General features: G+C 37.4%; 1 long non-coding RNA gene across 1 annotated transcript; it reads left to right on the top strand.

Annotated features, from left to right (window-relative positions):
- The first annotated feature begins 19,862 nt into the window (after window positions 1–19,862).
- On the top strand, window positions 19,863–22,237 carry LOC146762367 (uncharacterized). Its single transcript, XR_014943100.1, has 3 exons — window positions 19,863–20,045; window positions 20,730–20,907; window positions 22,150–22,237. It is a non-coding gene; the product is annotated as an uncharacterized LOC146762367 (long non-coding RNA).
- The last annotated feature ends 1,119 nt before the right edge of the window (window positions 22,238–23,356 follow it).

Below are 23,356 nucleotides of genomic sequence, written 5' to 3' on the forward strand. Positions count from 1 at the left end.
ATGGCATAGCATTGTAATGTTCTATGCTGAATTACATACTTAGATGTTTGCCTAGTGTGAAGGAAACAAGAAAATATTCTTCCCTTTATTTATATATTAGGAGCTTCTACATTTTCTTTCCTGCTTCTTAGTGCTGTGAACACTGACATTTCTGCTGAAGCCCTGTGCTGTCAGTGACTGGGGACATGTGGTGCTCGGTGTAAATGTCTCTGTAGCCGTGGTATCAGTTCTTCAGGGCACCTAATGGCCAGTCAGGGTAAATCAAGAAATCTGTGATTAATGGCCATTCCTTTGAAATGCCTTTGCTGCCGCGGCAGGAGGAAAGACAGGGATGCAGGCAGTCCTCAAGCACTGGCATTGCTGTTGCCTGCTTTAACGAGCCATGGCAACAAGGGGGAGAGGATCCTGGGGCATCTCAGCTCTGAGTGTGCCATCTGCCACTTCAGTTGAAAAAGCCCTTCTCTCCCCATGTCTGACAGGAAGGCAGTGGGAGGTGTTTGTTCTGCAGGAGAAATGCAGACTTGTGGAGGCATGGGGAATAAAGATCCATGTTGGGGTGGGGACACAATGAAGAGAGACTGTTCAGAGGAAGGGTATCTTTCGTTTTGAGGGGACAATATTGCTGTTTGTCTCAGTGATGTGACAGTGGTCTCCATTGCTTTTTGTTTCGGGTGTTGCGCGCTGTTAGTGGGTTTGCATCCTCCTAAAACTACATGTAGTCACTTGTTACTCCAAGTCATAAGCACAGGACGATGTAGGGCAGTCTGATAAAGAGAACTAACTGTAGATATTACAATATCTCCTCTCTTATGCTTGAGAGATCCTTCCTGTTGAAATTAAAACAAACTGAAGTGGCTGCCTGGATACATTACAAGTGCTCTGCTTTGGGCTGGAAGGAACAGCCTGCAGTTTTCCTGTTAAAGGTGGCATATGGTGAAATTTTGACAGTAGGGTCAGTTCAGAGCCAGGATCTGTGAGTCAGGATATTTTGGGAAAGAAATCTGCAGAGGCTTCAGGCTAGCTTTAATTTCAGTTAGACCCCTGGCTTTGGTACTGTCTACTGTCATGCTTAACTTCTCATTTGGAAAGCAACAAATAGCCCAGCAAACTTAGAAGTTTACTGGTCTTTAAGAAACTGAATAAGAAAGTGTATAAAACAGGTGGTTGTCTCTCATTTTGCCAGGTGACACACATAGAATCAAAGCTGTTTCTTCGAGTAGCTTGAAGTGGTGGGGACAGCAGCGCTGGGGGATGCCCACAGTGAAGCGCCATTGTATTCAGTGCCATAACCATTGCTCTTCCAAAGCTTCTTTAGAGCTTTTGAACCTTTCTAAGTAATGTAAAATAAACCACTGTTGCCTAATTAATATAAGTGTGCTGAAAAGAGTAGAAAATGAAGGTGAGCTATAGCTGTCATTACTGAGAGTATTTTGTTGATACAAATCCATATGGAGGCAAAGTGGGCATAGTGTAAGTATAGGAAGCTGGTATTCCTCATCAAGTGGTGCATAAAAGATTAGATTTGAGTTCAGTATTTTGGATCTTGCATGTCTATAATGATCTTTTTTTCAGCCTGTTGCATTTTTTTTCCCCTGTTGCCCCTTTGTACATCTACTACATTAACTTTTACAGTAAGTTATACTGTTTATGAAGGAACTAACAGAGTTTTTGCTATTACAATTCATTTTTTATTAACTTTATACATTCTTCTCTATATAAAACAAATCTAGATTTCATAATAGATAAATAAGGAACTCAGTTCAGAAAGCTGACTGATTAATAAATGGTTCAGCACTGCCGATTCCATTTCATTTTATCTGACTGTGAATTGACAAGTTATGTCAGGCAGTTGAGAAAAGAATGAAATTTAATTTCTTTTGTACTACTGCAATTTCTTTCAAGAAGTAAAATACTTTAATTAAAAAGACAGCTGAAATCATAGCTTCAATTGTCCTTGTTTTATCAGATCTTTTATTATTATTATTATTTTTTAAGTTGCAGTCTTAACCATTAACTGTTCTTATCTTCATATTGGTTATTTGTTGCAGGAAAATGTTTTTCCCATAAGATATTATTATTTCTTATTTTCTTCTGGAGACAGCTTAGTTTACTGATCCCAGGAAGAAACAGAAAGCAGTACTTATTTCCTGACTACCTGTTTTCTTGTTTGAAATTTAACCTAGCTTAATTTAGGCTATCACATACTTAAAGTCCATCACTAGGTAATCTCATTAGAACTAATAAACATTCTATGAGGTGATTAATACTTGCATTATTCCATATATTTTTTTCCTTGGCATCATACTTAGATTTATCTCTCAGAATAATCACTGTTTTGAGTACTTCTTTTGTTGCAGAACAGATAGTCGGGGCACTTAGTGCTATAGATCATCCTGCCTGTGTAAAGTACCAACGGCCATGTCAGACCTCTTTTCTCTCGATATCTAGATTGATCCTGTCCTCAGGTCACCCATCATCTTTCTTTCTCACTTGTTCTGTCTGAGAAACAAAAGAAGGGGGGTGAGGCGGGGGACAAACAAAAGAGAAATAAAAAGTGAAGGAGAGCATGGAAGGGCAGCAGGAATGGCAGAGCAGCAGTCTGAGAGTCTGTGCTGTGTGAGTGTGAAGATGAAGGACAAAAGTCAGTTGGGGTTTTGTGTGCCCCTGTAAAAGTATTATCCAGATCTCAGGGAGTCTGGTTTTCCTAGTGTTCACCACAGTGTCTCCTTCCACTCGGTGGGCTTCTTATCCTTGCAAGAGACCTGGGCTCTGTAGCTGTCTCACTGTCCGGACTTTCATCTAGCAGCAAATAACACAGTAATGGCCATATGCAGACTACCCCTATTATTTTTAGTGTACATCTTTCCTTAACAAGGAGTGCTTCTGGGTGTGTGGATGAAAGCCCAGCTACCCATGCTCTGTCTTTTTCCCATCTCTTTGTGTTTAAAGAGAGATCTGGTTCTGTAGGAGGCAGCTCAAACATCACAAAAAATGACACCCGTGATCATATTGTTTCAGCTGCATTGGAAAAGTTCATTCTCCTTTGTTTTGAAAGCTACCAGAACAAAGCTCTCTTTCCCTGTAATAAGGCCTGTAGCTCCTGCATTCCTCTGCACATCATCAGCAGAAGATCAGGCAAGACAACGCAGTGGTTACTTCTCTGGGTCTTTGATAGTTCTGTCACCTTGGTTTTTAGAAATTGATGAGTCTGTCAGCGCATTCATTTCTGGACATTTTCAAAGACACTGAGCATTTGTTTCAGTGCCCTGTACTTCAAAATCTGATGTGACTTTTGAAGGTGACTACAAGGAAGATGAGTAGAGATGCTTCATGCAGCACAGTTGCTCAGCTGTTGCTTGCTTTATTAGCGGGAGTACACTGACTTTGTATGTGAATTTTTTCCTATTGCAGATGGGGAGACTGTACAGCAATGCCAGCTTCTGGTTTCCTATTGAACATTTGGGACTTCTTTTATTTGGAGCTGACAAAAGTTGGTATGCTTGAAGTATTCTCCCTGCTAGTAATCTTGCAATTAAAAGAGAGTTAGAAAAGAAAAAAGGGGTTAACATCTCAAAGCTTCCAATGCCCTGCTTTTTGTCCTGGGATACCAGTATGGGAGCCTTGTTTTGGCTTTGGATTGAGAAACTTCAGTGCCGTAGAAATTTCCCCCTTCCTTCTCCCTTAGATAATTTATTCTATTATTTTTCTTAGATTGTCTTTTCTCAATAATTTTACCCCAAGTTTTTGCAAAAGTGCTACTCATCTTTTTCTCTCCCTTTTGTACCAGTAACTTTTGTAACTGTTGGCAATAAGATTTCTTTTGAAAGCTTTAACTCCTGCTTGGCTGCTTGGAAAAACCTTTTTGATTAATGGCTACAGTAAAGTTGACTCATATTTGAGGCTACTGTTGTTTGTATTGATTGTTTGTGCCAAAAGAAGTTGTGGAGATGTTGCTGCTAGCAATTAGGATAGGGTGGGTGAAAATTGGAACAGTATGGACACCCCTACTTTGAGGCAAAAGAAGGACAGGCTGCTCTCTGTGGATCCTTTCTTGCAATTGTCACAATTACACATTTTGAAGATTTTTGAGAAGTTTGGAGAGAGTGGAACCATAGTGTGGAATGGGAAGGGCTTGCTGCTCAGTGCTAATGTTTTATTCAACAAATGTATCCACCTTAGATGTGGGTCCAGCTACCAGCAGATGTTGAATCTTTCTGTGTGCGTCTGAGAGATGTGCACATTGTGGGTGTTTGCACATTAGGAAAATGATTTCACAACTGTTTTGCCTCTGTGCCTTCTGATAGATGGCACCATATTGCCAGCTCTGTGAACTGCTTGTCATGGAGAGGGAGGAGAACAGACTATGACAAACAACTCCTGGAAAGTAATTTTTCTTCATGTCAGTAAAATTGAATAATGGAGCAGCATACAGAAGCATAGCAGAAGCTTCTTTTGTAAGCGGTCAGTTTCTAATGTGTATTTGTCATTTTAATTGAGTAACGCATTTTTCAGCATTAACCAAAAACAGAAGATTCTTATTAAGTCTAGGAGTGACATAAAGAGAGACAAACTGATTAATCTTAATCGTGTGCAGTGTGAAAGATTTTATATATAGCCCCTATGATCTCTGCTCTGACTTTTTAATCCAGAGTCCTGGGAGCTGAATAGCAATTCTGACTGCGCCAGAATGCTTCTACAAATCCAGATAGAGATATCTTTTGAAAAGGTTCCCTCTGAACCCCCTCCCTCTGACCCTCACATTATCAGCATTGTCTGTCTTTATAATTGTAAACTAAAAATGTAAGAAATGAGATTATGCACTCCTCAGATGGTGGAGGGCATGTGTCCCGTATCCTTGAGTTCAGTAGACAAGGTTAGGTCAACATGGCTTTGTATTATTTTTTATCGTTTTATTTATTTATCATTATTTAATGAAGAATAGCAGTGTGGAAGCTACGTTATCTCTGCTGCATGACTTCATGGAGAACAAAGCCTATAGTTCCTGAGGATTATAACTTTGCCAGGAACACCCCAATTTCCTTTGGTGACTCTGAACTAAGACCTACATGGGACTCTTGTCAATGCCCTGTCGTTTCCATTAGTACTTCCCAGGGATCTGTTTCTTGTACATTTGTTATCATGTGTTTCATCAGTGTTTAAGAAATTTTCCAGATAGCCTGGAAGAAGGAAGGAAAATATGTAATGTGTTTCTTTGTCTAACTTGCTTTGTAGGCGGGAAGCAGTGTCATGGATTTCACTTTACATTCAAATGCTAAAATCTGTGCCTCTGTAGCTTGGTTTGATAGAGACAGTTAAGCTCTCCATCTGAGTGCAGGGATACTGCTTCTCAGACAATACAGGAAAACAATTTTATTCTTTTTCTAGGACAGGAAAGGGAGATATAAACATTAGAAAGCCTGTGAAACAGATGGTGATTTAACTGGTAAAGTTATTATAGATAGGATGGCAGTCATTCAGACAGAAGATGTGCAAATCGTAATAGCTTCTCAGGTGCATATGCATGATATGAGCTGTGTTGCAGAGGAGGTCAAGCAATCAGTTTTACATTCATATCCTGAGCCTCCGTCATTTTTGTTAGATCACTCTCCTGTGAGCAACTTATTCCGTCAGGGCATGGAAATTTATTCTCAGATGAAGAGTGTTTGTTTGGCAAAGGAGGCAGGAAATTCAAAACTGTTTTGACCTGTTTCTAGATGGCCAAGATAAAAATACTTTTAGTCTTGCTGAGATATTGCAGTGACTTATTCTTTAAAATACAAGTGGAGTTTTTAACTTTAGGAAGATAACAAAAATATTCCTGTGTTTTGTTTTGTTTTTTTTTATGTGTGAAAGAACAACTCTCCTAGTTTCCCTGTGTTCTCTTATGTATATAAAGTGCCTTTCATTAGAAATATCCCCATATTCTTTTTAAGAATACACATATAGTTATGAACCTACCTGTTTTGTGATTCAGTGTAGAATCTATCCGTTAGCACAATGTCATGTAGATGATTTTTTAAGTTCTTTGCATAAAGAAAGAAAAGAACATTTCTAAATACTGACTGTAGAATAAATGGATGTACCAACATCTCCTTGAGAATGCAGAAAACCTGAGACAGGAACTTTGATCTTTCGGACCATTATTATCTCTATGGAGTGTCAGCTCTCAAACTGCATGATAAAAATGTCAGTGGCAATGTTATCCGCTGTTGTGTTCATCATTTTTACAGGGGTATTCAGTAACTGAACCTGTTTCTTAGACCCTGGTCATTTTTTTTTCAAATCACTAAATCCTTTTTTTTTTTTTTTTTGCTCTCTTCTGTGCAACTGCCAAATTTTCCTCCTGCTACAATGACATTGATCATGCACTCTTAAAGCAAAATTTACTTATTTAATACAAACTGTAAAGCAGGTGTGATTATGCATTTTAATATAAATTTCTTCCTCATTAAAAAACAAAATTAGCACTCTCTGTGATGGAGGAAAAGTAAATTGAATTTAATGTCACTGAATATTTTAATGACTATTACCAACTCACATATGGTTCAATAAAATTTCTGAGGAGTTGCAGAAGTATTTCCAATTTGTCTGGTACAGCACAGCAATAATAGGACACTTGGATGAAAAAAGTACAGATTTCTCTACAGGCTTCAGAGCAAGAACTGTTTAGCCAAGTTTAAAGTCAGAATCAACAGATGGGAGCATTATAGTTCTGACCTGTTTTCAAGTAGATGATGATCTAGAAAATCTGAGCTCTGATATGGGCATAGATTTGCATGTATGTAACATGAATATAAGCGTTCTCAAATTCTAGTCTCTGGTAGTGTTTTCTTAGTCCTTCTAGATTTGACATATTGCACATGTGGGAGGAACAGCCAGAAACACCTGCCTTGCCTGTGAAATGACTCTTTTGTGTTCCAGGGGTTTGGAAGAACAAGGCATGCAGGAGATCCACCAGCCTTGCTTATGCCTCGGTACCACTCTGATTCCCAGATGTAATCATCTGCAGGGAGTGAAAGAGAAACATGGGTTAGAGACTTTCAGGAGAGTTAGGAAGGCACTTGAGACTTTAATCCCATGCAAAATAGGTAACTGTGGAGGTAATGATTGTGAATAAAAGTCACAGATGGAGCTAGACATGGCATGTATGTGGAAGTTGGCAAAGTCACAGTGAAACTCCTAACTCCTTTTCTTCCAAAAATTGCATAATTTCCAACTTAGACTTTGGAAAATAATGATTATGTACTATTTTAAGACAAATAAAAAAGGTAGATGTTGGCATCTAGCATATCTATCATGTGGGTTCTAAAATGGAAAATCTCAACAAAGCCTCAGCAAAACAACTGAACTAATTTTACACTAAGTACTTGTTTAAGGGCTGAAGATAATGGGAAGTGGGGTGAGCACTTCAGGGCTTTGCCTAAAGCGGATTACATCAGACAGAACCGATATCTGACTTGCTAAAAATAATTTCTAGACCAAGTGGGTGTGGTTGATGTCATCTGTTTGTACCAGGCATCTGCAAATAAATATCTGAATTTGATAACAAAAAAACAATATGTAAAAAAATGGAACAAATATAAGCAAAATATGAAATTAGGTAAGGGGGACAGAAGTGGATAGTGTTGAATGAGAAAGTATTGGATTGTATATGTATTACTAGTAGAGTTGCTGAAGGATGAGTCTTGTGATCGGTCTTTTTTTTTTCCACAAGATACTCAACTACCAAAAGTAAGCAATTTACTAGTGACAAAAGTTAATTGGCAACATAAATATGAGGATGATTACAGTTACATACAGGAAAGTCTGGATAGACCTGAAGATGGGGGTAATGCAATGAGAGAAAATTCAGTAGTGTAAAATAAAAAGCTACGTGTTTATGGACCGGTAACAATAATTTCTGCTGTATGACCATGGGGGAAGAAGGAATTAGGTCAATTAGTTGGTCACTAAATGAGAAAGGCATTTTTGTTCCATATCATTTGGAGAGGGAAATGAAATTGAAGAGTGAATTTGAACTTGATTCTCAACAGAAATGGGATTTAATTTTCATTGACACACAGTGTAGAGATGCTTTCAACACAGTGGAGAGATGCTTTGAAAGTGCTAATTTACAATTTCGTTTGCTTATAAGAAAATATATGTTTGTTTAGCAAACTCTATGATGGAATATTCATTTTATTCAAGGGGAAAGAATGGCTCATTTATTTTAAAAGATAAGACCAGCATATGAACAAGTTGTCCTAAACTGGGCATGAAAAATTTGTAATAAATACACAAATTAGAAGCTTTCTGAAACCAGAGCAAGGACATTTTACCTTTTGATCAGGATAGTGACTGCAAGGGAGTGAAATAAAGTTGTGTTGCAAGAAAACGGCATGGCAAAAAAATGTGCAAACAGTTACACAGCAGCAGAGAAATGGACAAGATTTCTCTGTCTTTCAGGAAAACTGGTAGTTTCTGCTTCCCTCTTCTGCTGGGGTAATTTGGAAGGGAGGAAGAAAATGAACAGAAGACTAGTTTTGTCTTTTTTATTTGGTCATGGCTGTTGCGGTAACTGATTTGGGATTATTTGGAAGAGGTTGTTTGTTAAATGACCAACAAGTCATGTACACAACTACCACTCATGCAGACCTTGATTATAATGAGCTGAAAGTGGAAATCTCTGTAGCTGCAGTGTTGTCTTCCTGAGCTGATGTAAGTGGACCAGTGGGATTGATGTTGAAGGCTCTCTATTTGACGTTTTGTTTGTTGCTGTGCAGTTGTTCTGGGTGTAACCTCTGTTAGATAAAGCACAATTAGTTGTAATGAAAAACAAAACAAAGCATCTCATGTTGCTAACAGAAACAGCAGAACTAAAATTACTCAAGAATATTTCTCTGGTGACTCACTGCAACAGTCATGAGCAGCAGTGTGGAACAATCACCAACCATCCGGATAGATTCTACCTGCCCCATAAAACTCACCCATCTCACCCTCTATCCTGGGGTACCATGCATGGTCTCCGGGGATACCTGGGACTAAGTTTACTTGGCTGGAAACAAGGCCTACATTACTCCAGTCCTCCTGACTTGTGATGGCATTCAGAAAGGGGTGGGGAAGCGAGAGAACCATCCTTCTACATTTGTCATATGCAGTAGTGAGTACACTTTCACAGATGCAATAGACAACCAAAATCTCTCATCTGTTTCCAGTTATTTTGTAGTGATTAGCACATATGTTAAGTTTGCCCTGACTCAAAGTTAATCTGGATCAGAACTGTAACAGCTCTTTTGTAGATGAGAACCTGACAGATATATAAAGAGATACCTTAACTTCTGTGCCTTACATGGAAATAAGCTCAATAATGTAATAATATGACAAAAAAGGACAAGTAAATTGTTTGGGGAGAATTTCAGTGTTGTAGCAAGAGAGGACTCTTCTGCAAATTAAGTGAGCTACCATTATATTTCACACAGAACTGAATGGTTTGCAGCGTGGGCTTGCAGACCCCTGCAAACAAAAGCAGAACGTTTTTCCTATAGAATCAATTTACAAGAACAGATCAGAGAGAACTGGAGGAGAAATGGTACAAAGGATGCTGAGAGAAGGATGGTGCAAATAAGGTGAGAGATGAAACTAGGGTATCAAAAGGTGGAAGGAAGAAAAGGATAAAGATAAGCAAGGTTAAGGGATGCACAAAGGGGGATTGGAAAAGGAGGAGAGAGCATGAACGAAGACAGAGGAAGGTGTCCATGAATGCCTGTAGGAGTGGCTGAGAAAAGGCTCATGCATAGCAGAAGCAAAGAAAGATGCATAAGGGATGCATGTACTGGGGGAGGGGAGCGGTGGTGAATACACACAGCAGGAGGGTAGAGAGATAGATGGCAAATGTATGTAGGAGTGGTGGGGAGAAATAGTTGATGTACGCAGCAGGGAGAGAGCAAGTGAGAGAGAGACACGCAGCAGATGCACACAGCATGGGGGAGGAATGCATAGAACAGGGGAGAAGCACAGGGGAAGTATCAAGAAGCCTTGATAAAATTAAACAATAATAAGAAATCAAAATCTTTATTTGAACACTTACTGTTATTTAACGCAGGAAATCAAGAGACATTAAAGAAAATCTACATTAGTTAAATTTTTTAAGCACTTTGAATGTTAATAATGTTTGGTTTGAAATAAGACTATGCTTGACATAATGATTTCCTCTTTGCATTTGCAGTGAAGCAGATGTCTGCTTTCTGTCTCTGACAGGGGACCCAATCCATTGCTTTTTGACGTCAATAGCATTGTGGCTCTTTCAAGGGTATGCATGTATCTTGTCAATGTGTTTTTTCCAGCCTGGCTCGCTTCTCTGCTGTGATTTTGCACTGTTAAGGACAGAGAGAGAGAAGCACTGTTACCTAACACTGGTGAAATCTGACGGCTCTCATGTACTTCTCGATTCTCTTATGCGTGTTTGGGCACTGGTCCCTGTCAATCAGTGCAGCGTGCTGTTTAGGGGAGGTGCTGGGGTGTGCCTCCATGTGTGCTTTGTAGGGTACATGGCACCAGACCAAGGGCAGAGGTAGAGTGAGACCGCCTTGACGGCAAGCATAAAGCAGTGTAAATAGTGGGGCTATTAAACAGTGTGATGGGTTAACAGACAGCTTGTGGAGGATTATTTTTTTTCTCTTGGACTAAGCAATGTGCATCTTTTCCCAGTTTTGATGGAAAATACAGAAGAAAGGTCCAACAATTTTTATGAGCCTAACATTAAACTCCACTGGTATGTATGTGGAGGAATGCAAGAAGTTTTGCTGTTATAACTGTTCACAACGTTTCTTCTCTATAACTGAGCTGAAATTTAATTGATATCCTATAAGAAAAAATAAGGGAGGAGGGCCTCAAGATGAGGTACTTCTCGCTTGTTAAGAAACAAGGTGAGAAGCTGAAGGTTAAAGAAGCTGTTTCTCAACAAAGGAACCTCAGCAAATGTTTCCTCAATGGTAGAAGTGCCGTCACTATGGAAGAAATGCTGTTTTGCTGGAAAACTTGGCATCTCCTTGCTCTTTTTGTCAGTGGAATTACAGGAACGTTCATAAGATGGCAGCAGAATGGGCTGTTACGAAAGTCTCTTTCTTACAAGTGCTTTGTAACTGCCTGAAATAATTTATTGCCATTGATATGAGAAAGGCTAGCACTGACATAGCACTGACTGTAGGCTTTTGAAGGGAGAATTAGCAGTGTGAAGATTCATACGTGCAGACTTGTGCCTTTGGCAAGAGGTAGGAATATCAGGCTTTTGTAGCTTCAGTGAGCAGTAGAATCATAGTGACTGAATTGCTGTAAAGTACAAATGTGATGAACAACATATTCTAAAAACAGCAAGTGATGTTATTCACATCACTGTTTTGCTCCTTCCTGAATTTTTGTTTTGGTGTTTGTTTTTTGTTTGTTTGTTTTTTTTCCTCTATAAGAGAAAAAGATTTATTTTCCTTAAGTTTCATTTAACTTATGCAATGTGTTCTGTGGTTGCTGCTGTCCCCCTCCAGTGTAGCAGGCTTCAGGAAGTGCTGTGTTACATGGCCAAGCAGAATTAGAATACAGGTGGGAAGGTGGGTAAAATATGTGGGTTTCAGGAGAGGAGTCTTCTGCAAATCATGTCAAAAATGGTAATTCTGCAGGCCACACTGAGAAATTAGGCACTCATAGAAGTGCCCAATTTTCCTTTATTTAGAATTAGATAGATCTTACTGTCCATTTCCTTCCTATCATGGTGCATGATTTGATAATAATGTTGAAAAGTAAAGGGGGAGAGGCTCCTGTCACACGACCTTGGCTTTTTGTATAAGTGGAATCAGAAATAAATACAGGAAAAAGACAGAGAGTCATGTATTCAATTAGATGTGAATGAATCTCAAAGGGTAGTTCGGAGACAAGCTGGCACTTCTGCTTCTGTGTGCACTGGTACCTGCTCTGAGGGTGCATTAGGGCTCTTAGCATCACTGGTGTAAGCATGCATTGCCTGTAAACATGTCTCCCTTTAGTTTTCTTTTGTCCAGAACAGTGAATTTCTTCTCATTTCTCTAAACATGTATTTTGTTTAGTTGCGCTTGGAACAGGGAGTAGTTTGTGATGAGCTACTTTCATAGCTATCTTCATCCTCTCCTCAGATATCAGCTGAATCTTTTGTTCTGTGCCCTCACGCCATTTTAAATACAACACAACACTGCTGAACAAATTGTTATTTGAATTAAGCAGTAAAAACACTGATGAATGAGTTCTTGTGCATGCAGCCATGTTTCCTGAGTGCTGCTGTGGTTTGAGTGGAGGGAGGGCCCCTTCTTGCCCCTTCTATGGTCTCTGTGTAGTGCCTCCTGAAGCCTCCTGAGGGGAATATGTCTCTTCAGACTTGGTCTGGTACACATGAAAGACAAAATGATGGCTTTTGAAATAGATATCTGTATCATCTCTTTCCAAGTTGCTCTAATAAATTTTGCCTCTTCTTGGATGCTCTAAATTTCTACATGATGTTCTAAATGAAAAATCCTGTTAGTCCAGATGTTTGAATATGACTTGGAAAAGGTCTCCCTTGGTGTTCTGATAATTCCATTTTGTAACCTCAGTAGGCCTGGGAAGGCAAGGATTATCTTGAACAATTCAAGTGTGACATGATGAATCTTATTACCAAGGGGAAAAAAAAAAAAAGAAAAAGCTAAAATACAGGGGATTCAGCAAAAGGTGAAAATTCAATTGATGCACCTTCTGTGGGTCTGTTATAGATCTTAGCAGAGAGTTTAGGATGAATTAGAAGCAAGCATTCTGTGAAGAAAATATTGCTGGTCAACAAAACTTACAACTGTATATGACTATTGTGGGGCCAAGAGCAGCATTTGCTTTAGTGAATGAACATTTCTCTGTAGTTCTCTGAAGAAATCTTGATTTTTGTACTGTTAATATATATATTTTTCTAATTAAGATATATGCTAACAGCACAATCAGGTGTACTGTGAAATGTGTTCTACTGCATACATAAGCAATGCATTAAAAAAATATACATATTCTTGTTTATGAAGTGGTTGCTATACAGACATAATGCTGGAAGAAAAGATTAAAAAATACCAATATAATAGTGAAACCTTTCCGTCTTTCATCACCCCCTCTATTGAAATTAATTTTGGAGAATATTAGATTAGATGTTGTTTGTTTAACTACTTGAACTGTAAGGGTTACGTGACAGATAAAGTGTTTTGAATATAAAATAGTTCAATTATAAGTCATTTTTAAAATGAGAATGAATACTGTGAGAAAAGCTCAGTCCCCTTCAGCTCTGATTAGTGACTGCGTGATGCTTAAAGGGATAGACTTGAATTTTAATATAGTTGATGTGGCCTGTGTTACCCCTTATCTAAATGAGAGGTACAGCACAAATCACATCTGATTCTGTCAATTCATAATGCATTCTTTTTTTTTTTTAATTTATTTTTTAATTTCAACATTACCAATGCTGTGATTTAAATTGTACCTCATGTTCAAAATGAAATTAGACAACCTTATCTGGATGCTCCTTGCAGTTTTCTAGATTTTTTGTCTGGTTGGTTGCTTTGTGGTTTTTTGTTGTTGTTGCTGCTGTTGGTTAGGACCGTGTACTCCACTTGCATTAAACATCTCCTTATTGTCAACAAACATAAGAAAAATACTGAATTCTCACATAGGATGAAAAACTAGAGGGAAGAAACAGATAGAAGAGAAGAACGTAAAATGCCAGGTGGAAGGAGACAGCAGTGAAATTTCTGTGCATTTAAGCAGCACAAACTGGGACTTATGCAGCAACGTGACAAAAATGTCAATTATGACCACAATACTGATAAGTACCTAAAAGGAGAGACCTGCTCGTCTCTGATGCTTCTCATATATTACAACATATTGCATGTGTAGTGTTTTGATTTCAGTTGTCTTCTGAGTGGAATTTAGGCAATGTCATAAAGTCAAATATATTACAAGGAAAGAAAGAGAAATATTTTAATCTACTTTAAGACCTCTCTGGCTATCCTAATATCTCAGTTGACAATGAAATGTGGTTAGAACATGCTGAAAACTTTTCAGAGTGCTTTTAGTACTCCATTCTTGGTAGAGTTTCTTGGTGTATATCACATCAGATGATGATACAATATGCACAAATTGCCTTATTTTAAAATGTTGGTTTGGACTTGATCCTCTTTTTGACAGTATTGAACTTAATTACAGATTTTTTGACTTTATTCTGTTTTAATCTCCTCTTTACCTTGTACGAAATCATATGAAATCACTAAGAGAGCCTTCCTTTAAGTCTTTGTGTCTTGGGGATTGGCATAGGAGAGCATGATGCTAGAGTTCAGGCCATTAAAATTGTTTTTGTTGCTTCTCTTGTGACAAGTCTTCTACAAAATTTAGAGAATCAGAAAAAGAAGATGTATGTATGGTAAAACCTGACATTGAGCACATTCAGAAAAGTGTATTCTTGAAGAAAGAAAAAAAAAAAAAGCACAATCTTGCAAAGACCTGGCTAACATGAGTTTGTTAAACACAATGCTGATTACATTTACAGTTTCTCAGAGGCAACTTTAACTTAGAAAATTAGGAGACTGATTATTAGGAAATTGATTCATTATATTTCCCCTTCACAGAAATCCTTTCCAAATTTAAATCTCACTGCTAGAAAATGAGTCATATCAAATTTGTAGTTGATCAACATACTGTTGCACCATTGGTAATTCAGTAAGGGGAAAATATATGCATTTCTGCAGGAAGTCCACACAGCTGTTAGAAGTTACAAAAGAGACTGGCAAAGCTGAGAAGATATAATAAAGTGTTTGTTTTTCTTATATATTTGAATAAATGAACAAACAAAACAAAATGAAACAGTGGCTGATTAAAACATAAAAAAAGCCCTGCAAACCAACCAACTAAACAAAAACCACAAAATCTCATCATAGTACAATCCAATTAATCAGCAAAATGATCATTGACATCTAAATTGTCTCAATCTCTCTTGGGCCTCTGCAGCTTAAGTAACATATTTCATAATCCATCAAGCTACTGCTCTGTCTGTGCTGTCATCTTTGAATTGTTCTATTATTCATAGTAAAAATATTGGTATAATAATCTTTTATGTTTAGTGGGGAATTCTTCCTACTCATTAATGAGTACCCCCTTTGCACATCACTTGAAGCATACTCTTAGTCTGGGGGGAAAAGCTAGAAAATTCACTGAAGTTCCTGGCTTCTATGATGCATTGTGGTATTCAATTCTTTAAACTGAATTTGTATGCTAAAAGAAAGTGTTTCATTTCAAGAGGCTTTTTTTGTATGCTTGCTCAGAATTAACCATTCATTTATTTGTCACAGTTTATGTGTCTTTGCATTAGGAAACCCAAACCCAGGAGGCTTTTGTCCAAGAGTGTGGTCTCAAGTGGAGAAAGAAAGTTGTCATGGACTGTATCCTGTACTGTTTGGTTTTTGCCAGCACTCAGGGCAGGTCCATTTTCTAGATAAACGGTGAAAAGTCATAGATATAGCATCAGACACAAAGGATTCAAGATATGTTAGTAAGCTACCAATTTTCAAAAACACAAAATGACTTCAAAAGTCTTGAAAATCAACAGCTAATGCGTAGCTGTTAAGGACAGTGGTGTGGTTGTAACCTGTGATTTGGAAGATGTAATCTCCATTCAGTTTGTGACAGGCATTGTATGCTTTCCTTTGGTGTCCACAGCTGTGGTGATGTGCAGCATACTAGGCAGACTAACATTCTGATCTGTGGCTGCCTTTTCTAGATTCCTGATTTGTATATAATTACTTGATCAAAAATCCGCACATTAGTAATGTTTTGGAAAGTCAGCATTTTGAATCTTAAGGAACACTTACATTAATGTTTCTAATGGCAATTGCACTCCCATTACATTCTGCCTAGTGACTGCTTGTTGCATTACTAAGTGATGATTGAGCCTCTGGAAGTATTATGTTGGTGCATGACATGTGGCAGAAAGCAATATCCTCCTATATTCCACTTCAGGACTGAGGAAATAAATGTGCTGTACATCTGAGTAATTACTTGCACTCTGTTCATGAATCTGTGTCAACAATTTATTTATACATAAACGACTTTCTAGATGCCTTCCACACTTTGCCTTTTCTCTTCTAAATTCTCTGTCAGAAGAGTGTTTTCTCTTCTCCTGCAAGAGTTTAATTACTCCTCAGCCTATCCAACCTGTCATTTTCCAACAGCCTGGTTGGGCAGCAGTCAAAACTGAAGCCCATGATACGTGGGCTTTCTGCACATTGGTCTACAAATGAAAGAAAAACCAGTTTATTATGTTATATTTTTAACAGATAATAGAATATTCAAATTATTTTTAAATTTAAATCTAAAAGCCTATTAATTAAGCAATTCATATGTAGATTCAAGTAAAATAGTATTTGAAAAACTGCACATAATAAGGTGTATTGTATATTATACATATTCCCAGTGTATGGGTTTTAATCTCCAGAAAGAGAGATTCACTTGGAAAATGTTGGTTTATACTTTTGAAGAATATGAATGTATAAAGAATCATCTACTGGCTGTGCAAAGCAAATAGCAAACACAGTTGTCTGCTATTCATGACTGCAGTTGGGCAGCAGAGTCAAAGATTATGGTTTGTCCACTCTTATCTGTGGAACACATAGGCTTATATGCAATTTTCAATGCAGTTTTGTATTTCATTTGCTTCTGAACTGAAGATGAAGCATATGTGTGTGTGGCTTGCTGAATAGTAATGGACTTTAGGACACTTGAATGCTTTTGTGCACTCAGGCCTAATCAAGAAGTATTTCTAGAATGTAGGATGTGGTAGATTCAAATTGTTACCAATGCACTAGATTTCAAATTCTACTTCTTTTTCACACAGCTGTGTGTTTTCACTCAGGAAACCTGCTTAGGCTTGTGGAGCTTTATGCAGTGTAAGCACTCTGTTGTGTGACTTTTAAAAAAGGAGGAGGGAGAAAAGGAGAGGAAGAGGAACTGTGGCATAACTCATAAGGGAAGAGCTGTGCTTAGTTCCAAGGTTAAAAAGGAAAATTGAAACAAAAGAAGCACCGGTTAATGGCATGATAGAATAAATGTAGGATGTTCAGGTAAAATGAAGTTGAGTTTCAGGATGATACTGTCTGGCAAGTACTATCTGAAGAAGACATAATAACTAATAACTTATCTGTACCTGGATTATTAGGATAAATCTGCAGATAAAGATATGTGTAAATGGAAGCTTCAAAAGCTTCAATTCTGATGTGATAAATGATTCAAAGTGCAATACATTAGCTTGGATTTTAATGTTTGTAAAATGAATGAAACAATATATCTATATGCCAAAGTCATATTATCATAACTGTATTTGCCAAAATATAAGACATAAATTGCACTTAAATTTAGTAATCTGTGATGCCGTGCTTGAATGTATCTTTGTGATTAAATGTGAACAATTGCTCCTTTAAGGTAAAGGTCTGTGTATGTGTGATTAATCAGATTGAAATGACAGGGTGGACAGCTCATGCCATGCCTAGTTATCAGAATGATTGATTTTAGTCAGTGCTGCTGGATGAGAAAATATCTGTTAATAACTACAGCTGCAAAACTCCTGATGTCACTGATAGCACAAATCACTTTTCACATTCTGTATTATCTGGCTCATTTGCAGATACGGAGCATACAAACCGATCCATTGAAACACAAAATTACAATGTACAGATTTATGCAAGAGCGATGACGGCAAAGTGCACTGCATGAGCAGGGTAAGGAGCTGAAAATTGCTCCTGTTGTAGCTGCACAGACACATTATTTTCTTTGGTATATGTGGAGATTTTGCTGTCAGGCTTTTATCACACAGACTGTTCGTGCTGTACCTCTCTTTCCATTTGAAATGGAAAATCAGTCACTGAACCTGGATGCTATTAGGTGTTCTTAGAATAGTTCTTAACTAACTTGGTTGATTTGCACTTTCTGATGGAAGAACATTTGGTTGTTTATTTCAGGCTCTGAATAAACATGTTTGGAAAGCAACAAATAAGATTACAAATTACATCACATCAGCAGAATCATTTACCGTAGGTATATTCCTTGCCGTATAATATTTATCAGTTTAGTTTATGTGTTTTTATTTTGAGAGATCTGGAGAACTCATCTTCATGAAGCATTTTCTTGCCTGTGTTCTGAAGGGACTAAAAGGGAAGGTGGTGTCTTTTCAAACTCTGTGTAGGAGCAGGGCAGCAAATGTCTTACTGTGTTTGGAAGGATGTATTGTTCTCACATTCTCTATTTACATGTAAGAATCTACCTTGTCCTTTTGTAATGCTTCCTTTTCTCTCCTTTTTCCTTCTGTTCCAAGCACCTAGCACCAGAAGGCATAATAAGCTTCATTTTATTCCAGCATCTATCCGTAAACTGCAGCATGAACACAGGGCTGAGAGAAGTATAAATCCCTTTGCATCAGTATAAAATGCTTTGCCCCCTCCCACAGTGATACACCTCCCATTGTTCTGAATCCAGCCTTTTGCCCAGCTCTTCTCCACTGGCTTTTCATCTTATGTTCCCCACTGGCCCACAGCAACACATTTCATATGCTTCCAAACACAAAAATCACCTGCAGGTTTTTATAGTCTTTCTTTCCAACCAAAATTCACGAATGCATCCATTTTCAGGAAGCAGTTGTCTGAAATGATGTGATTCTTGCTTCCTTGGAATGATAAAATCCTCCTTTGCTCTTGTAAGCTTCTGCTTTCTGCTTCATATTTAAGTTCTTCAATGTCAAATAGATTTATATGCTAAAAAATAAGCCAACCAACAACCCAACACAAAAAATCAAAACCAAGAAAGCACACAAAGCACAGACTTGTTGAATGTGCATGCTGTCCAGCTGTCCAGTCATGTCTCTGTTTAATTATGGTCGTCTTTCTTCAGCAGATCAAAGTGTGGCTGCAGTGATCCAACTTGGATGTGAATAATAGGGAAAACGTTAAGTTTGAAGGAAGCAGATATGATTCTTGATTATCAGGATAGTAAAGCATTACTGTTGTCATTATTTGTTCTTATTTCTCCAGAGGACTGTGGTCTTGATTATGATTCCACTGGGGTAACTGCCTTTATCAATCATCTTCTTGCCTGAAGATGCACTTATAAAGATACTTGGTACAGCAGAATGTCCTGAAGGAGCATCCTGGTAATTTGTAGGCGCCAAATATTTAATAGCAAGTTCAGGTAGACCAGCATGTTTCTCAAGTCTAATGTATTTAAAGATTAAAATGTTATTTAATTATTCCAGTGAAATTCTCCCAGACATAACTGATGCAGAAATAAAATACCTGCTTGTCTTTTGATCTACAGGTTTTGAACTCTGAATGGACAATTAATGCGTCATATATGAATACTACTTTATGTCATAATTTTCATCGTTGAAGTTTTTTTATATATATTAGGAGCATAATCCAAACTAGTATCTCTGTGGATATTGCCTTTCTATGTGCTGAAAAGAAATGTATGGGATTTTGTTAGAGTCTTTCACCCAAGGACTGGAAAACTGAAGGTGGGTCCTTGCCATGAGTGCAGTTTACTTCTTCCTTGTTACTGAGGAATCATCCCTTAATCAGAAAGTCATAACATTTTGAAGAATAAACTTTTAATATTCAGTGTGATCCCAGTTGCTCTCTAGTAATTTTGAAATACCGGTGGACACAGAAACCAATAAATTAAATTCTTTCTTTTTTTTTTTTTTTTTTTTTTTTTTTTTCTTTTTCTGAATGATTGTCACACTAAGCTGCAGATACACTTTACTCTTTTGTTCAAGCAAAAGTACATGGGTTGACTTGAAGCATGCTCATATGTGTGTGGTTTTTTGGGGTTCACTGTCTGATATGTTTACAGATATGGCTGCGGGAACTGAGAAGCTGTGTTAAAATTACTGGCAGTGGTTTTAATGTGCAAGACAATTGAAGAAAGAAGAATCTGAGCTTTGAAAGAACCTGTGCTAGGAGAAAGAGATGGGAGTTCTTGATTGCGCTCTTCTACCATCAGTAAGCCATTATTTGGGCCATAAGTTTGAATGAAGGTAACTACCTAAGGATTTTTAGATAGGATGTCACAATCTGGTTCTGAGTGTGGGGCATATGCATCTGTTCCATATCACAGGGCTTACCAACAGTCTCCAGGCAGAGCTGCAGGACTCTTTATCTATAAATAAATAATCTGATATAAGATAGATTACATTCCTTAGATATCAATCACTGGTAAATATCATGTTCTACTCACGATGTACGAATACTAAATGGAAATCCATGATGATTTCAGATTGCTGCTGTATTTATGGTCCCATGGCTCACTGCTGAGAATTATTGGATGTCTTTGCCTCTGAACATGAGCTGAAAGCTGCAGTGGGATGCTCATTCCTAGCTTGCCTCTTACACTTTCAAATCAACATTTATCTTATTTCTTTCAACCCTGTCTCTGATTTGCTGTCGGTAATGCAAAACACTGCCAGATCTCTACCAGCTAGATTCAGTACAGACACAAAACCACATCACAACCTTTCTTTATTCTGTATCTGGCAAATGACCACAGTGTTTCCTGTCAGATCACAGGGTCTGATTGCAGTGGAAGAGAAGGGAAAAGAATGCAGTAAAGTAAGCTTGAAGCATTGCAGTCTCTTGTAGTAGCCATGCAATAATTTTGTTCCCCTTTCTTCTACCTGGGCATCACAGCTTTTTGTGTCAGCAGTCACGCATCACCCATTTCAAGCTACAAATGACATGTCTCTCCAAGTGTTGGCATCTGGAGACAGAGTTGGTTTAATCCTGGTGTACTACCATCTTTCTATGACAGTGACTGCAAGAAATTGTAGTCTGTTCATAGTCTTACCAGCTTCTGTCTGAAATAAAGGTGAGAGATTGTTTACAATACTCAGGAATTCTGTGTTGGAGACTATGAATGTTTTTAAAGAAGCCACAGTTGGGTGCTTTGAGTCTGGACTCTGTTATTTTTCAATATGAATGTAGCTGCTGTTTCATTCCTTCTGAATTTTGTCTTATTAAAGAATAATTCCAGGCATGTCTAGATTTATTTTTGTTATTCTTAGAGGAATCAGAATACGTAGATTGTTCTTCTCATTTAGCATATTTGCCTGTGAAAACTTTTAATAAACTAGGGGGATAAACAAGATTTCAAAGGTCTCAATACTCTTTGTTTTTAATCTTTGTTGGAAAAAGGATATATGTGTCGTGCTGGATATATATTTATGAACCTTTTTCAGTCTTGACATAACTGCTCTTATTTTGGGTTGTGTTATTCTTGGTTCTGTAACATCCTCATTTAATAACAAAAGGAAGATTACAAACAAAAGAATAGCCAAAACCATGTTGGTTAAAAGTGCCAGTGAAGAGGGATCCACAGCACTTTATCAGACTGTTTTTGTTCAGCTATCCTCAAAGTAGGCCTAAGGAGATTATCTAACGAAGCCAGCTAAGCTGGCAAGAGAATTACTGCAACTTGGTGTAACTACTTCTAATGTGGAACAATAGAATTCATGTAGACCAAAATTCAAATGTAAGTCTAGGGATGATTTTTTTTCAACTGGGGTACCATAAAACATTTAATTTCTGTGTGGGTCTTTGTGATAAGAAATTTTGCCTGCTATTGTAATGTTTTATTTCATACAACGTTATAGTTTTCACATCTTTAATTTTGTGCCAATGGGACTTCTGAATTTTTGAAAGAGATTGCTTCAGTGTGAGCTAAAGCTTTCTATTTGTTATTCATTTATTATAAAGTAAACCTTTTCCAGGTAAGTGATTTGGCTTACCACAAAAATGTACGGTGTTTCCAAATGTAGAAATCTAAAGCTATTTCTGTGAAATGATCATTTAGGGGGAAGCCAATTATTCAATTATGAATGGAGAATGGAAGACAGACTTTTCAGAGGTATGCTCAGCCAGTTTTGATTCTTTAAAATTATTTCAGGTATTTTCAACCATTTTTTTTCTAGTGAGTTCTTATTTCAGACAGTATTTCTGACTATCTATTTTATGTTTCATTGACCACAACATTTGAAATTCAAATCCGTATTGAAGCAGTAGTGCCTTTTTATTATTATTGTTATTAATCACTTTTGCTGTTTCTGTCTAGTAAAAAGAAACAGATGGATCAAGGTGGAAGATTGCTTATTTCTATGTAAGATGAAATGGACTGGCCAAGGAAGGGTAAAGGTACACATACTGTATGTTCATTTTGCTTTAAGAGAGCTTTTGTGCATACATAATTTCCTGAGTTTGATTTTTAAATGTCAAATTAAAGCTCATAAACTTCATGGTGATACTTTTTCTATAGCAACATTACTACTCTTGGAAATCTATTTAAAACACGTAACATGATTCATAATTGAGTAGTATCTTTGCTAGCCCTATTTTCATAAGCAAAGATGTTATATTTAGGTGTACTGTGGATTAAATATTTTGAATTTCAAGAGAGTGGTAGCACTGCTAAATTATAACCTCATAAAATAAAAAGCTAAGTGACAGTAATACCTACTATCATTTTTTTGAGTTATACCATGCAATTATAAAGTGGAGGAAACTGAAGGGAACATGAGATAAGGAGATGAGGTACTGAGCAAATGCTTCTGTTTTAGCATGTTCTTTAATACTACTTATCCATTTACAGGAAACCATGTTTCCTCATAAAAGTGAGCAAAGAGGTAACCACTTTATTTATTTACTTACTTGTTTATTTTTGGTCCATTTCTAAAGAAATTGACATATTATATTTCTTATGTAAATTTTTCATGATCTCAGTCTTTAATGTGCAACACTGGAATTATAATATCTTGGTGGTTAGCAGCTCATACTAATTAAGTAGCAAATAGATAATGTGAGCTTCGTGGGATATATTTCTTCATATATTTGAGCTACAATTTGGCAATGAGACAGCCAAAATATTTTCCAAAAAGCATGCAATGATGTGCACAAACACTGTCATTTGATTTAGCTCTCAGTGATCTGTCTGAAAAATAAATAGGGATGATTCTTCTCTGTAGTGTTTCCTTCAGTGAACCCTTTTGTGCATACACATAATGAATGCCTCTCATCTAGAAATGAGGCTAGGCTGACCACATTTGGACCTGACCTGTGAATTTCATATATGCAAAAAACATAGCTTCTGCAGGAGCTTTGGCTTAGTTCTGGTCTGAAGCTACCAAATATGAAAGTGTGAAAAGACATTACTTATTATAAAGGAATGAGAGTGTAAAAAGATGGAAAGGAATTTTGAACAATGAAGTGTATGCAGGTTCAGGAACTGACAAATTTATCTGTTACAGACCATTTGGCTCCCCTCT

The sequence above is a fragment of the Coturnix japonica genome, chromosome 1, assembly GCF_054131305.1.
Source record: "Coturnix japonica strain WE chromosome 1, WE-NBRP24, whole genome shotgun sequence".
In the NCBI taxonomy this organism is placed as follows: Eukaryota; Metazoa; Chordata; class Aves; order Galliformes; family Phasianidae; genus Coturnix; species Coturnix japonica.